The following is a 14,373-nucleotide window of genomic DNA, read 5'->3' as shown; positions in this document are numbered from 1 at the left end:
CCTAGTGTTACCATAGAAGCAGGGATCCTGGCAGGGTTAAAAAGGAATTACGGGTTGTAATGCAATCTCTTGAGCAACAAAAATAACTGCATTCTGCACATCAAGTTCCTCTTTACAGGTTGAAATAGATATTTTTTAAAGCAGAATCTTAGTTCTGATTTTAAGGAGGAAAAATGATCAAATATTGCTCATGTTTATTGTAGCAATTAATGGGTAACTGCAACTAAAAAGCATGTGGCAGTCACATAAATAGAGAGTTCCTGAATTTGTTTTTATTACATAGAAAACTTATCAGGTATCTTTTTTGATTTCTTTATGAGATCACATCACTAGGAATACATGTAAACTCTTTATTTTCCACCATATTCATCATAACAATATTAATTGTCAGAGTTACCTTTGTGTGTAAAATTAATCTGATTTATAATTACATATACATATAATTTATCAAAATACTGCAAATAATATTAGGTCCAATTCTATACAAACTTTGTGTGTGATTATGTAAGCCACAGAGAAACTCAGAAAAAGTGGGATAGAGTTATATCAAATCAAAATAGTTGGCCTCAAATATGTGAAAAAAGCTGCAAAATAATAATAAGCTCAGCTGTGTGCTTCTTACTGGGCAACACAGCAATGAATACAATATCCTTCAAGCAAGACTGCATGTAAAGCTCACTGAAGTCATTAGGACTACTGCTGGTCAGAAATATTCTGAAAAAATATTTATTCTCTTTTGAAAAAAGGACAAATTTATCCAAAGCTGAAGAGTTTCTTTAAATGCATCACTTAGGTGAAAGTTGTCATTGGGCAGAAAAAGGGAATTATGGTTTAAACATTCTGTCAAAACATGATGTTTCAGAGAACTCATTTGAAATTTTTCCAGTACAAAATATTTGAACCTTTTGTAAATGAATGGAATAAAATTTCTGAAAAATGTTTTTATTTGAAATATAATTTCATGGAAAATTCAGAAAATTTGTTTGTGTCTTAGAGCTGAATAAGGAGAGAAAATGAACAGGTCATTTTCTCACAGAAATAGAAAATGTAGTTCCTGTTACTTTTTTCATTGACTTAAAAAACAGTTTTGCTTTGTGAAGAATCTTGTTTACTATATATGCAAGGAAATTAATTGCTTATTTTTGTTAAATATTTTTTGTGTAAATCTATAATAACTATGAAGATTGCTTTATGTATAGCCATTCCTTACAAATTTTCCTAACACTTGTTTAGGTAGAAATTAAATAACACTGACTGTACGGGAATTTTGATGTAATTAAGTATTACATGCTCATGAATAGTAGGCAACATAATCATGATTACCTGAATCAGCAATATAAATTCACCTATTATCGCTATAATACAATTCAAAACAGCCAGTTTTCTTTGGAAAGAATTCAAGATACAATATGTCCTACTCTACCATGGATATTAACATATTTTCAGTGTCCAGTATATATTGTGAGCTGCAGTAGAAAAATTTAAGACTACATCTTATGATGTATTTACACAGACTTCCTACATGTTAGCTTTAAAAAGTAAAAAGTATGTTCCAGATTTGGTAAAAATTACAGTATACACCTCAGGCAAAATTCAGTTCCGCCCCTATGCATTTCCAATTTAAATTTTTATCTGCTTAAAAATATAAAATAAGGTGATGGGGCCTAAGAAGGTGATTCAAAGGAATGAAGTTAGGCAGCCGGGCTTATCAGAATAGGGAGTCATCTAAAGCTAAGCAACATGAACAACTAAGGATATGTGTCTCTCTGAACTCCTGCCCCTCTCCAGAACTTGGCCATCTAACTCAGAAGTGGCACATTAGGCAGCTCCATTCAGTCAACATCTAGATCTTGACAGCCTCATCTGAGGGTAGATGCCTAAAGATGGAAGAGGTAGTGCTCATACTTCTGCCCATCTGTATCTTAGTGGTTAGGGTACTTGACCAGGAAATTGAAGAATTGTTTTTTAGGCCTTCTTAGCAAAAAGGCATTCAAACCATACCTTTCATTTGCCAGGAGAGTTCTCTAGCCCCCAAAATATAGACTGCTCTGGGTGGATGTATCCTCCACCACTTCTGCTGAAGACAAACTACCATGCAGGCAAGAGCAAAATAGCCATAGGGACAAAAGGGGAACAAGCAGGAGGAAGCCAGACTCAGTAAGTTACTGGATAGACCAGTAAGATATGCAAGCGGGTGGGGATGGCTTCTACTTAGTGTTGGTTCTTCTCTTCTATTGCTGTTCCTTTCTTTATGTGTATAAGACATAATATGTACAGACAATGCTGAAAGTTTACTAAAGATCAGAAGTCAAAATAGGATGAATAACCTACTTTAGTCTTGGGCATTTGGGTATTTCTCTATTTGGTATTATCTCCTGAGATTATTTTGTTATATTGATGCTTTGGAAGCAAAAAACTGACTTGTTTAAGATCCTGAAGTTCTATTTTACTTTTCTATTATTTCTAATTTTTTCTCTCTACCCATATTGGAGCTTCCCTGGAACAACGTGTCTGTTACTCAGTAAAGAAAAGCACTTTACTACTTCCTTAAAGTAAACAAAAGTACTGAAAACGTAAAGGGCTGGTAAAATGTTATATATACTCAGGACAGCTTATCTGAGATGCAACATCTTATTACAGTGACTTGTACCTTTCCTTCCAATTTTACAGATACTAACTGATGACTCAAGCATCAGGGGAGTAACAGAATTGACCCAGGTCACTCAATGAAGCAATGTTTTCTGCTAGGATTGCAGTATTGGATAAAAGTTCTAGACACTTGCAAGTTTTGAATCAATTGTATTTTACAGGCAGAATGACTTTTTCTAAAACAAACTATTTCACAGAAAATGTAAATGTTTGATGCCCCTTCTCCTGACACTAGTGTCCTGTTCTGACATCAGCACTTCTCCACTGCTCATGGCTTTGCAAATCTATAGGATGTGGGTAAATTTCAAGTGCTACTTTGTTTACTAATAAACCAGCAGTCCAGGGAAGCATTAGTAAAAAAAAAAACAGCAGCCAATACCCTTCTTTTAGGAATTTCTGTCCAATACCAATATTTGGTTCCCAGGAAACAACTCTACCTTAAGAGCCACAGATACCAAGGCTGAGAACACAGTCTTCTGGGGCTCCCCACAAACCCACTCCTAAATATCATGGCCTCTATGCAGAACCTTGCATAATATAATTGCACATATTCTGACTTGTCCCCATCATAAGCTATTCCTTGAAATCTTTGCTACAGTATTATCTGATGCTGCTTGACACAAGGACATAAACTAAGCATTCACAGCAGTTACTGAAAGACAAAAAACTAGACATCCGTAAATAATCAATATTAGAATTACATTCATTTACAAATCTCTGCATGTGAAAACATTAACTTTCAAGAACTCAGTCAAGGGTATAATTTGACCATTTCTCTAGCAAGCACTGTGTCTGTGGGGGAATGGTGATACTGCATTCTGAAACAGATACTTGTTCTGATACAGATAATTGTTGGAATTTGTTTATTGGAATTTAAGGGTGGAAACACTTGGGAAGAAGTTCTCAACTTGTATCACATACTTTTTTTTTTTTAATGGAAGTATATCATATCAAGTAAAACTACACAAGGAGAGACAACTTCTTAGCTGAGTTCAGTTCTCAGGGATAGGTAACCATTACAAATGCCACGTGTTAATTGGCATCCTTCATGGGAGGGAGAAAGTTATCTTAATTTATGATAAGTAATTTATGATATGTTAGTACTTAGTAGTATATAGTACTCGAGAACCTGATCTTGTATAATGATGATCTTCCTCTAGGATTTACCCCACCTAATCCTCCTGGTGTCACTTTACAGTAGGCTTCCAGGGAAAGCAGTTTTTAGAAATTTTCCCCTTACCTTCCTTGCTGCTCAAATTCCCAGCAAATAGGGAAGATGATGATGATGAAGCCAGTCAGTGTGCCTAAAGTGATTCTCCTGGCTGTATACAGTATCTTCTCTCTATGTTTTGCTACTATTGGCTTTACTTACTATAATCTTCGTCTGCCCCTAGTTTATAAAATATTCACTTTTTTCCTGTGAACTTCCAAAACACACATCCTACAACCCTATTCTGTTTACAAGATAGCTAAGCCAATGCAGCAGCTTGCCCACACATTTGTGTCTCAACTCAGGACAGTCTCTAAATCTCACCTTGATTTTTTGGGAACCTCAGGTCACTTCAAGTAACCAATGAGGTGGCCACAGGAAGCCCACAATAGAAAATGCTAGACACAGAAATGTGTGTCAACTCCTGCCCCTCAGGCATCTGATCTGAGGCTGCACATTACAGGCCTCTATTATCTTGTGATCCAAATCTCCCAGAAGAAAGGCACTTAGGAGGGAAAGAAGGACCTTCTTATCTTTTAAACAATACCCTATCTTTTGCTTAGGGCAATGGTGCTCAACCTTTTTTGCCCTACAGACTGGATAGCTGGTGCCTAGTCCATCTGTGAGCTGGTGGGCCCTACCTGGTTGTGCAGGGGCAAGGGGGTATGGGGGGGGTCATAATCCTACCCCAGTCTTATGGATAGAGAGAAAGGGTGTGGTCCTGCACTGATCCAACTGTGCGGAGCTGGGAGATTTGGCAGCAGCAGAGGGGTGGCAGTAATAATTTCCACCACTCCCCAACTGCCAAATTTCCCAACCGGTGGGGAGCTCTGTGGACCAGATGCTATGGTTCTTTGGGCTGCATTTGGATGAGCACCCCTGGCTTAGGGCATCTGTACAGTAACTCGGATATTTGGGTTCTGAGCCCTGCCTAGCAGCGGTTATATATATCTTATTTCCCAAGACAGTGAATTAAAAATACCGGGTTATGGGCCAGTCAGGGCTTCAGCTATCTTCCATCCTTCTTTCCATTAGCTGACTGAAAATGAATGCAAAGTCACTGAGGCCAAATGGAAATCAGTCAAGAAAGGCCAACCTCTATAGTCAACTTCTTTGTGAGAGAAGGAAACTTTTGGGTTTCTGTTTCCTATTAACAATGTTATTTATGTATCATGAATTAAATAGTTATTGGTTAAAATGTAAGTGCCCTAGTCATTGGACTATAAGTCAAAAGATAGCTTCTCTTCAATCCCATTCCTGCATTTGGTTTCTAAGGCCATGTGTACACAATAAACATATTATCCTTGGAGTGGTGCTCTTAAGCTCACTGGGCTTTCTTACACTGCCTACTAAACCAGAAGTAATGTGACCTGGCCTGCATAGGCTTTTGGGCAGGATGTTTAGCACATCTGAGTTTCAATAAGCCAGGATACAGCTAAACTACTTCTTGTATAGGAGGCAACTTATCTAGAGCAGCATGGAATACTTGAAGACGCTGCTCCTGGACTCAGTCAATTTATTATGCAAATATGCCTTAGGCACTTAAGACTAAGTTAAAAGTATGTTAATGACTTTTCAATAGATTAAATAGGAACATATTTAGACACCTACATACCTTAAAGATTCCTGTATGACACAGACATGCCCAAATACTAGAAGCCTATATTTGTATTGTTCTATTTTGACTTATGCAATAAAGCTCTCTCAGGTGATTAAAAGTCCCCTTATTGTACCATCCCAAGTATGTCACAATCTTGTAAAATGTATTCTTCTCACAATATACTGGTGAGGTAGCCTGTTTGCCATTAAGCCCATTCTACAGATGGGGAGCTCAGGCACAGGAAACTAAGGATGGAGGGCTAGATCCACATTGTCTCTATATAGACATTTATGTAGGACCTAGGTAGGATTTAAGCACTTAGGGTCCCTATAAACATACTCCTTCACATCCTAATGAGAATGCATTGAGCAGACTTGATTAATCGAGCCTGCTCCGTGTTCTAATTCGAATGCTCCAGGTGTTGCTGTAGTGTCATGTATATTAAGCCCCTGTGTATTTTGAAATGGCCACAGGGCACCTTAACTAAACTTTATCAAATGAGGTTAGATAAAGTGCCCTGTGGCCATTTTTATATGTGGGGGCTTAACACATGCAACACTGTGGCATTTTAATTAAAGTAGTTGCCTGGGAACCACTCTGATTAAAAGTGCCTCCCCCCTCCAAGCACATGTATAGGCAGCCCTAAGTTCCAAAGAGAGACTGAGACTGGCCCACCACACAACCTACAAAAGTCAGTGAGTGCTAAAGTTCAGGCGACAACTCTGTTTTGAACTGTAAAAATGTTTTGGTGCCTAGACTTTGGCTTTGGTACATGCTCAAAACTGATCCCGTCTATCACCTAACTCCCACTGAGATCCAGACTGATATCCAGGAAACACCTAAATCTCTAGAATGAACCAATTTTGGGGGCACACTTTGAGAATTCCTCAATCACACCAACAGCACTGAGTTTGACTTAAGGAATAACAGTGATACTATGCAATTTTTTATAATAACTTAGTCGGTGGTGGTGATCCCTCATGGTCGAGGATGATCACTCCCACAGGTCCAGTAAAGGGTTGTAAATGAGCCTGTTGATGGCTAAGAAAGCCAATCCTACAGCTGCAGACTGTCTGGCAAAAGCCACAGGTGGTAATTAGAGGGAGGGTTGGTAGCTAAGTAGTGAAAGTGTGTATACAGGCAGTGGGAGGATGATGGGGATTCAAACCTACATCACCCATGCCCCTAGAATTTATCCTATCAGGCTACAGAATAACCTGGATGGACCCAGTCCACTGGTACTGAGCCACTGTGTAGGCATGAATAAAAAGTCATGTGCCAGAGGAAGGAACAGAGCTTGTTAGCCTAGTGATGAGAGTACTTTCTTGAGAGGGGATGATCCTGGACCCTTGTTCCCAGGACCTTTTATGTATTTTATGTTAGTTATTAATTAAAAACCAGAAATAATACTGGAAGTAAAATGAGATCTCAAAACTCTGCCATCCAGAGGAGTAGCCTAACCACTAATTGCCTAGGCACGTTCTTGCTTGGTCTCTTTCTGAAACCCTCACTCTGCTGCACAATGGCTCAGCTTGTCTCTGATGAAGAAGACAACTAAAGACTCTTCTTTCACATCTCAAGCAAACACACTGATATCTCCTATGTGTGGTTTTTAGCACTGCAGGTCCCTGTCTTTCCTAGCACTTAGATTTTGTGATATGATCATTTCTTTCCAAAACAACAAAAATCAGTAAGACTTAAGGAGGGAAATAATCTTCAGTTTGAATTCAAAGAACATATGCCTGAAGACATTTTGATTTGTCCTAATTCATGTTCATAGACATCTCAGTTGAGGAACAAGGATGAGTACTCTAATTTAAGCTTACTACAAAGCTTAGTAGCCCTAAGCACTGCACCAGACTTCCTGAAATTTGAACAGTATGTGTTGTGAGCTTCTGGTTTGAGCCTCGCTATGATAATGGAGATTTAAAAAAAGCAGCTGGCAATAGGTCATCATTAATTTTTAAAATGTCTCATCTCCACCACCCACTTCTTACTGTTTACCTCATCAGCCTCCCAGATGCAGCACTGGTACCACATCTGTCTTTTTCTGCTGACATTTTCCCATTATATGCTATTCATACTCACTATTTATTGGAAACCAAAGTGTGGTACCCTGTATGCAATATGTTGAAACAAGATGCAGATTTAATCATGTCCTTTGCAGAGCAACTATACTGAAAAAAAGATGGTGGAAGCAATGAGGAGAGGTAATGATTCTTAAGGTGACAATATATTTTATCAGTTGCTTTTTTGTAGGTTTTTTCAAAGAGTGAAATAAAATGCATCTGTTCTACGTAGATCTATCATTAATTCCAGCTGAGTGTTCCTACATGATAGAAAAGCATTTGCCTCTCAAAATAATTTCCAGGTAGAATTCTATTCTTCTGTGTGGGGAAAAATAAATTAGGTTCTGTCAGTACTCTAGCAGCATCCCAGGTTTTATGAAGATGATTAGTGTACTAGATTTTAAAAAATGCCACATGCACATTGCTGGGTTATTAGTGATAGTTGTGTCAGTAGCAGCATTGCTGCAGTCAACAGTGCTTCATTTCTCTCCACAAAATTGGACATAAAAGATTGCACAGCATTTTCCTCTGTAATTCTTCTAAATGTGCAGGTGTGAGCATTGTCTGTTATTCTGCAAAATATGCTCGACTCAAAACACAGCTTCATCTACTGAACAGTATGGGGCAGAAACTCAGCTGGTAAGAACTGTCATGTCTCCACTGACTTCAATGAAGCTATGCCAATTTACACCTGCTGGGCACCTGCCATCTCCCCTCTGTTTTGTTTGTTTGTTTGTTTTTTGCTTTCCTCTCTCTATATTTTTGCTTTACACAGCAACTCTGACAAGTATCAAGGCACTGAAATGGCCTGCCACATAGCCTGTTTTTTTCCATTCACTAATATAAAATGTCAAGTCCTACTACTTTTAAAACTTCTTTTTCTCCATAATGTCTCATGTACCACCTGGAACATATTAATGACATTTCAGAAATGTCTCCCTGTCTAGCTGTAGTGGGAATCATTCAAGAGTCTGACACTGCATAACCTTCCCATGCAGTACTTCTAGTTAAATATACACCATGTCAAGAGCAATTGGAATTCTCTAGGCTCAAGCAACGAGTTCCTGTGATTTGGAGGAACAAAACTATCAAAGTGAATCTTAGGTTCTTTTTCAATGTTATTCTTTTTTTTTTCTGGCAAAGAATGCTGGAAATCCAGATTAATATAAACTAGTAATTAAGAGGAACACGTTCTTTGACTCTTCTGTAACAGATATTTGAAGGAAGGAGATCTAAAACCCCCCACTACCACCTAATTTGGAAGTAATTCTTAGAAAAACAAGTCAAAATCATTTTTACTAGTCTTCTCTTCCTTCTTCCCTCCCCCTTAAAAAAATTCGGTCTTCCTCTGTGCATGTGTGTCTGATAAGTGTCAAAGGAACTGAATACATTTCAGTGGATGAGAGAATGGCAACACATTGTTTCACCGAAAAATGCTAATGCTTGTTGTGCATGATCTGAAGCTGGTAAGCTGTGTATTTGCAATAATTAGGAATAAACCTACATTTCTTTTTCATTGCCTGGACTAAGTTTAGGCATGCCTTGCTTATATATGCTTTCTTATATCCTTCACTAACTGTTTCAGGGTCAACTAAGTATATGTCCAAAAGACAGGGACTTGTGAGAGTTCTGCTTTACTTTAACTCTCCTGTCAGAAGAATTTCAGTGTTCCTTCCCCTGGATACATATGGCAATCTTGTTCTTGGAAATTACACTGAAGAATTCATTGACCATATCTATAAGGATCAATGGGCTTCTCTTTGGCTGACTGATCATCACTCAGCCAAAGAACTGTGTTAAAGGGACTGGCACCTAAATTTATTAAGCTGTTTCAGATAATCTGATACAGGAATTGTAGGAGCTATTGGATGCATCTACACAAGATGCTTACTGTGCAGTAGATTAGTCTACTGCACAATAAAGCATCACCATCTACATGTGCTCACATTTACTGCACAGTAAATTAGTCTACTGCACGATTACTTGCAGGACAAGATGGGGAATCTGGTTGTCACGCCAGACAACAAAGCCAACATATTTAATAACTTCTTTGCCTCTGTCTTCCTCAGTAAGGACCAGAACTGCCACCTCCCTGCTGGGCCCCCTTTGGGCCCCGGGGGAGGCTCACCTGGGCCTAGAGTGAGTGAGGATTTAGTTAGGGAGCTTCTGGAGGGGCTGGACGTTTTTAAGTCAGCCGGCCCGGATGATCTTCACCCTAGAGTCCTAAAGGAACTGGCTGGGGTCATTGCAAGTCCCCTGGCACGGCTTTATGAACACTCGTGGTGCTCTGGAGAGGTGCCGGAGGACTGGAAGAGGGCCAACGTGGTTCCCATCTTCAAAAAGGGGAGGAAAGAGGACCCGGGGAACTACAGGCCAGTCAGCCTTACCTCGATCCTGGGCAAGCTGTTCGAGAAAATTATTCTGGCACACATCCAGGAGGGGCCAGCAGGGAGCTGCATGCTCAGGGGCAACCAGCACGGGTTCATCAGCGGCAGGTCCTGTCAGACCAACCTGGTGGCCTTTTACGACCAGGTCACTAAATCATTGGATGCAGGGGTGGCAGTGGATATAGTTTTCCTAGACTTCAGGAAGGCTTTTGATACTGTCTCTCACCCCATTCTCATTAGGAAGCTGGGGGACTGTGGCGTAGACACCCATACAGTCCAATGGGTCGCCAACTGGTTAGAGAGTCGCACCCAGAGGGTGGTAGTGGATGGGTCCTTCTCGACCTGGAAGGACGTGGGAAGTGGGGTCCCACAGGGCTCGGTCCTTGGGCCCGCCCTGTTCAACATCTTCATCAGTGATTTGGATGAGGGGGTGCAAAGCACCCTGTTCAAGTTTGCTGATGACACTAAGATGTGGGGGGATGTGGGCACAATAGAGGGGAGCAACAGGCTACAGTTGGACCTAGATAGGTTACAAGGATGGGCGGAGGAGAACAGGATGGGGTTTAACACAGACAAGTGTAAGGTGATGCACCTGGGGAGGAACAATCGGCACCATACATACAGGCTGGGGAACTCCCCTCTTGTCAGCACGGAGGTGGAAAAGGATCTGGGAGTCATTATTGACTCCAAGATGAACATGAGTCGGCAATGTGGGGAGGCGGCTAGGAAGGCCAACTGCACCTTGTCGTGCATCCACAGATGCATCTCGAGCAGGTCCAAGGAGGTGATCCTCCCCCTCTATGCGGCACTGGTCAGGCCGCAGCTGGAGTACTGCGTCCAGTTCTGGGCGCCGCACTTTAAGAGGGATGTGGACAGCATGGAGAGGGTCCAGAGGAGGGCCACTCGTATGATCAAGGGACAGCAGGGTAGGTCCTATGAGGAAAGGTTGCGGGACCTGAACCTGTTCAGCCTTCAAAAGAGAAGGCTGAGGGGGGATCTTGTGGCCTGTTATAAACTGGTTAGGGGGGATCAGCAGGCGCTGGGGGAGTCCCTGTTCCCCCGAGCGCCGCAAGGAGTGACCAGGAACAATGGTCACAAGCTGGCGGAGGGAAGGTTTAAGTTGGACATCAGGAGGCGCTACTTCACGGTCAGGGCGGCTAGGGTCTGGAACCAGCTTCCAAGTGAGGTGGTGCAGGCTCCCACCCTGGGGGTTTTTAAGAGGAGGTTGGATGACCACCTTATTGGGGTCATTTGACCCCAGTGCTCTTCCTGCCATGGCAGGGGGGCGGACTAGATGATCTGCTCAGGTCCCTTCCGACCCTAGAAACTATGAAACTATTAGTTACTACCTATAAATACAGGTAGTAAAGTAACTGTGCAGTAGATACACAGGTGGCAGGCAGGCAGGCATGCAACATGCCACCTTACACTTGTTTTAGCCTGCAGCAGCCCCAAAGACTTAGGAGAGCAGAGGTGGGGGGAGGCATTGTCCCAGATGTTTTGAATTTCCTTATGGTCAGACTATATATACCTCAATTGCTTCCTGTTACTTTGGATAGTCTCACATTCCTTCTCAATTTAAATGCCATTGCTATCCTATAAACCTTGTCCTTTATTACTTTTAACTCATTCTAATATTCTAACACTAAGCATACTTCATTAATACAATTCATACATCAATAACAATGAAAAATAACCACTGTTCAAGCCTTTCTAATCAGTCTGTATGAAAATATGCACCCCAGTGAGTTTGGGTTTCAGGGCTGTCTTAACCAATACTGATGGGAAATTCTGAAAGGGTTCAGATTTTGTTCAAAGGAACAGGTTACTCCTCCCAACAGAATACAATCTTTTGCCATTAAAAGAAAAAAAGAACTTGCCGATATCCATGCACATTTTGAAACTAATTAGTTTTGGTCTTGTTCATGCCTGTTCCCCACTCCTGCATTTTGTTTTCACTTTTGAATGACCATTTAGGACTTTGCTATACCTTACACTGTGAGCCACAGAAATGTTGATTAGTTTAGTGCTAGCTTGGAGCTTGAAGCAGTCACATCTTAAGGCTAAAAACATTCTCCGTCTCCTACCTGCACAGCTGAGACTTACCATTAGTGGCCTGGTGAGCAGGGCTGGTGATTCAGGACAGGCTGTTATCCCTGCTCTATGGGCAGGGATGTGAGCGATGGGTTGGGAGGAGGGGGAAAAGCATGCAACTGTTAATGTCACTTCTCTCTCCTGGAGCTCAGCATGGGCACTGGCAGCATGCTGGTGGCTTGCTGCAATGAGACAGCATCTTCCCTTTTTCCTCTGTCTGCCCTGCCACTGCTGCTGTTGCTGGGGCTGCTAAATGTTCCCACCATCCGTGGCATGGTGCTACAGGAGGAAACCGGTAGGGCAGTGCAGTGTGGTGTAGTGGTCCCAGGTCAGGCAGTGATCAGAGCCATCAGTGCATCACCGACCTGGGGCAATAGAGCCAGTGCCAGTGCCAGAACCCCTCCCCACTGCTCACAGTGCCATCCACATCCCTGTTGCTGCCCCAGGTAGCTTACTCTTTCTCTTGTGCTGGGCCATGCTCTGCGCACCCTGTAGCAGCATCCTGGAGCACTGGCTCTGGCTTTCCATTCCTTACCTCACCCCTCATTCCCCACCAATCCTGACACACCATAAGCTGTTGCCATCTTTATCTGCACATAGAAACACCATATGAAGGAAGGGCCACTGCATCCAGGGATACTGAAGGACTTCAACTGGGTCAGCACAGATGTGGGGAGTGGCCATACCGGGAACAGGAGCAAGGCAGAGATAATCCTGCCCTGGAGTGGCATAACTCTGAGCTGCTTAAGAAGTGCTTTAAGCAACTTAAAGGTATTTACATGCAGCCAATCCAGGGGGGCATTTGTACACATGCTTGTGCTGCAGTGCCGGGAACTTTTAAAAGCTCCTGGTGCTGCAGCACGTGCAGTTGTATAAGCAGCGACACGCACATCAGCACTGGAAAAATGGCAGCGGCATGCTTTTGAACTAAAACATATTGGAGGTGTTTTAATTCAAAAGCACACTGCCACCATTATCTGCATGCTGACATGCATTTCACCACTTATGCAACTGCATACAGCACAGTGCAGTGTGTGTCAGCTTGTGTGCAGACTCGATTAATTGAGTCTGCTCCAACCCACCAGATCTCCAGTACATTGTGGGACAAAAAGGAATGTGTATAAGTGCCTCGGTTTAAGAACTCTAGGACCTACCTAAAATTGCCATATAACAAAGACCTTACAAAGTTTTACTTGCTGAAATATTCACAGAATGTAAGTTTTCATACTATGTGTTAGGATATTTCCCCCCCCACCCTCCATATCTAGTATGTGTTACATGAGATGTGACACAGTCTAACAGCCCTCCAAAACACTCATGCACAGAAAAAAAAATTAAGTAACCCAGGCAAGAAAATGACAGCATCTATTATAAGTAAGACTGTGCACTGTCATCCAGTTATTTTGTGAGAATGTAATCAGAGAAAAGTAAATTTAAATTCTACACAGCCTGTTTTCTATTTCTAGGAACAACTCATTTGGTGAGACCTGTATGGCAGAGTTTCAAAGGCCAAGTTGCTTCTTTAAACCTTCCTGAGATTATACATTTCTTAGCCAGTTAGGAAACAGAAATAAATTCCAAGTAATTTAAATGACCAATGGACTTTAAAATATACAGTTCTGATACTAAATATTGACCAGTGAACACTTTTTAATAAATATATAGATTAAAAACCATTTACAACTTCCTCAAATACATTTCCTTGAATTAATTAGTGATTTAATTGTAAAGAGCATGTAAACATTCCACTAACAATATTTTCTTGCATTTGCTGAGATTTCCTATATAGCTACATTTTCATGGAACACTGTTGGCTGTTCCCAAGCATAACACCTGCAAGATGTGGATTTTGGTGACCAAAATCATCATGTAAATTATCTTTATCCACATTGTGTACAGCACGCATAGAACTTTTCAACTGTGTACACCCTGGTTTTAATCTATTGAGATAGAAAATTCACTTTATAAATATCAACGTTAATGAGAATGCCTTTTAATTAATTTGCCAAGATCCTCAGGTTTATTCTACTCTTTCTTCCTTTTGTTTGTCAGCTAAAGTTATAAGGAATAACCCCCTTCCTGCTCTGCTTAATATCAAAGCTGTTGCGGGGAAAAAAAGATGTCTATAACATTAACCACATTCTGTCACTGGGAGATGGCAATTAACACTGGCTCTGGAATCAGAAAACTTCAAAATGTCTTTCATTATAACCTGTCTGGGTGGCAAAGAGGAAATGAAATGGAGTTTTCTATTCTTGTCACATCAAGCTGCAGGATTTACCAGAACTGGACCTTGTTCCAGTTAGACGAAGTAAGATTATACCAAAAGCTGCTGATCTGTTTTCAGAAAAACTGTTACAATCC

Source organism: Gavialis gangeticus, unplaced genomic scaffold (assembly GCF_001723915.1).
Source record: "Gavialis gangeticus isolate Ggan-Ray unplaced genomic scaffold, GavGan_comp1, whole genome shotgun sequence".
NCBI lineage: Eukaryota > Metazoa > Chordata > Crocodylia > Gavialidae > Gavialis > Gavialis gangeticus.
This window is presented reverse-complemented; position numbering follows the sequence as displayed.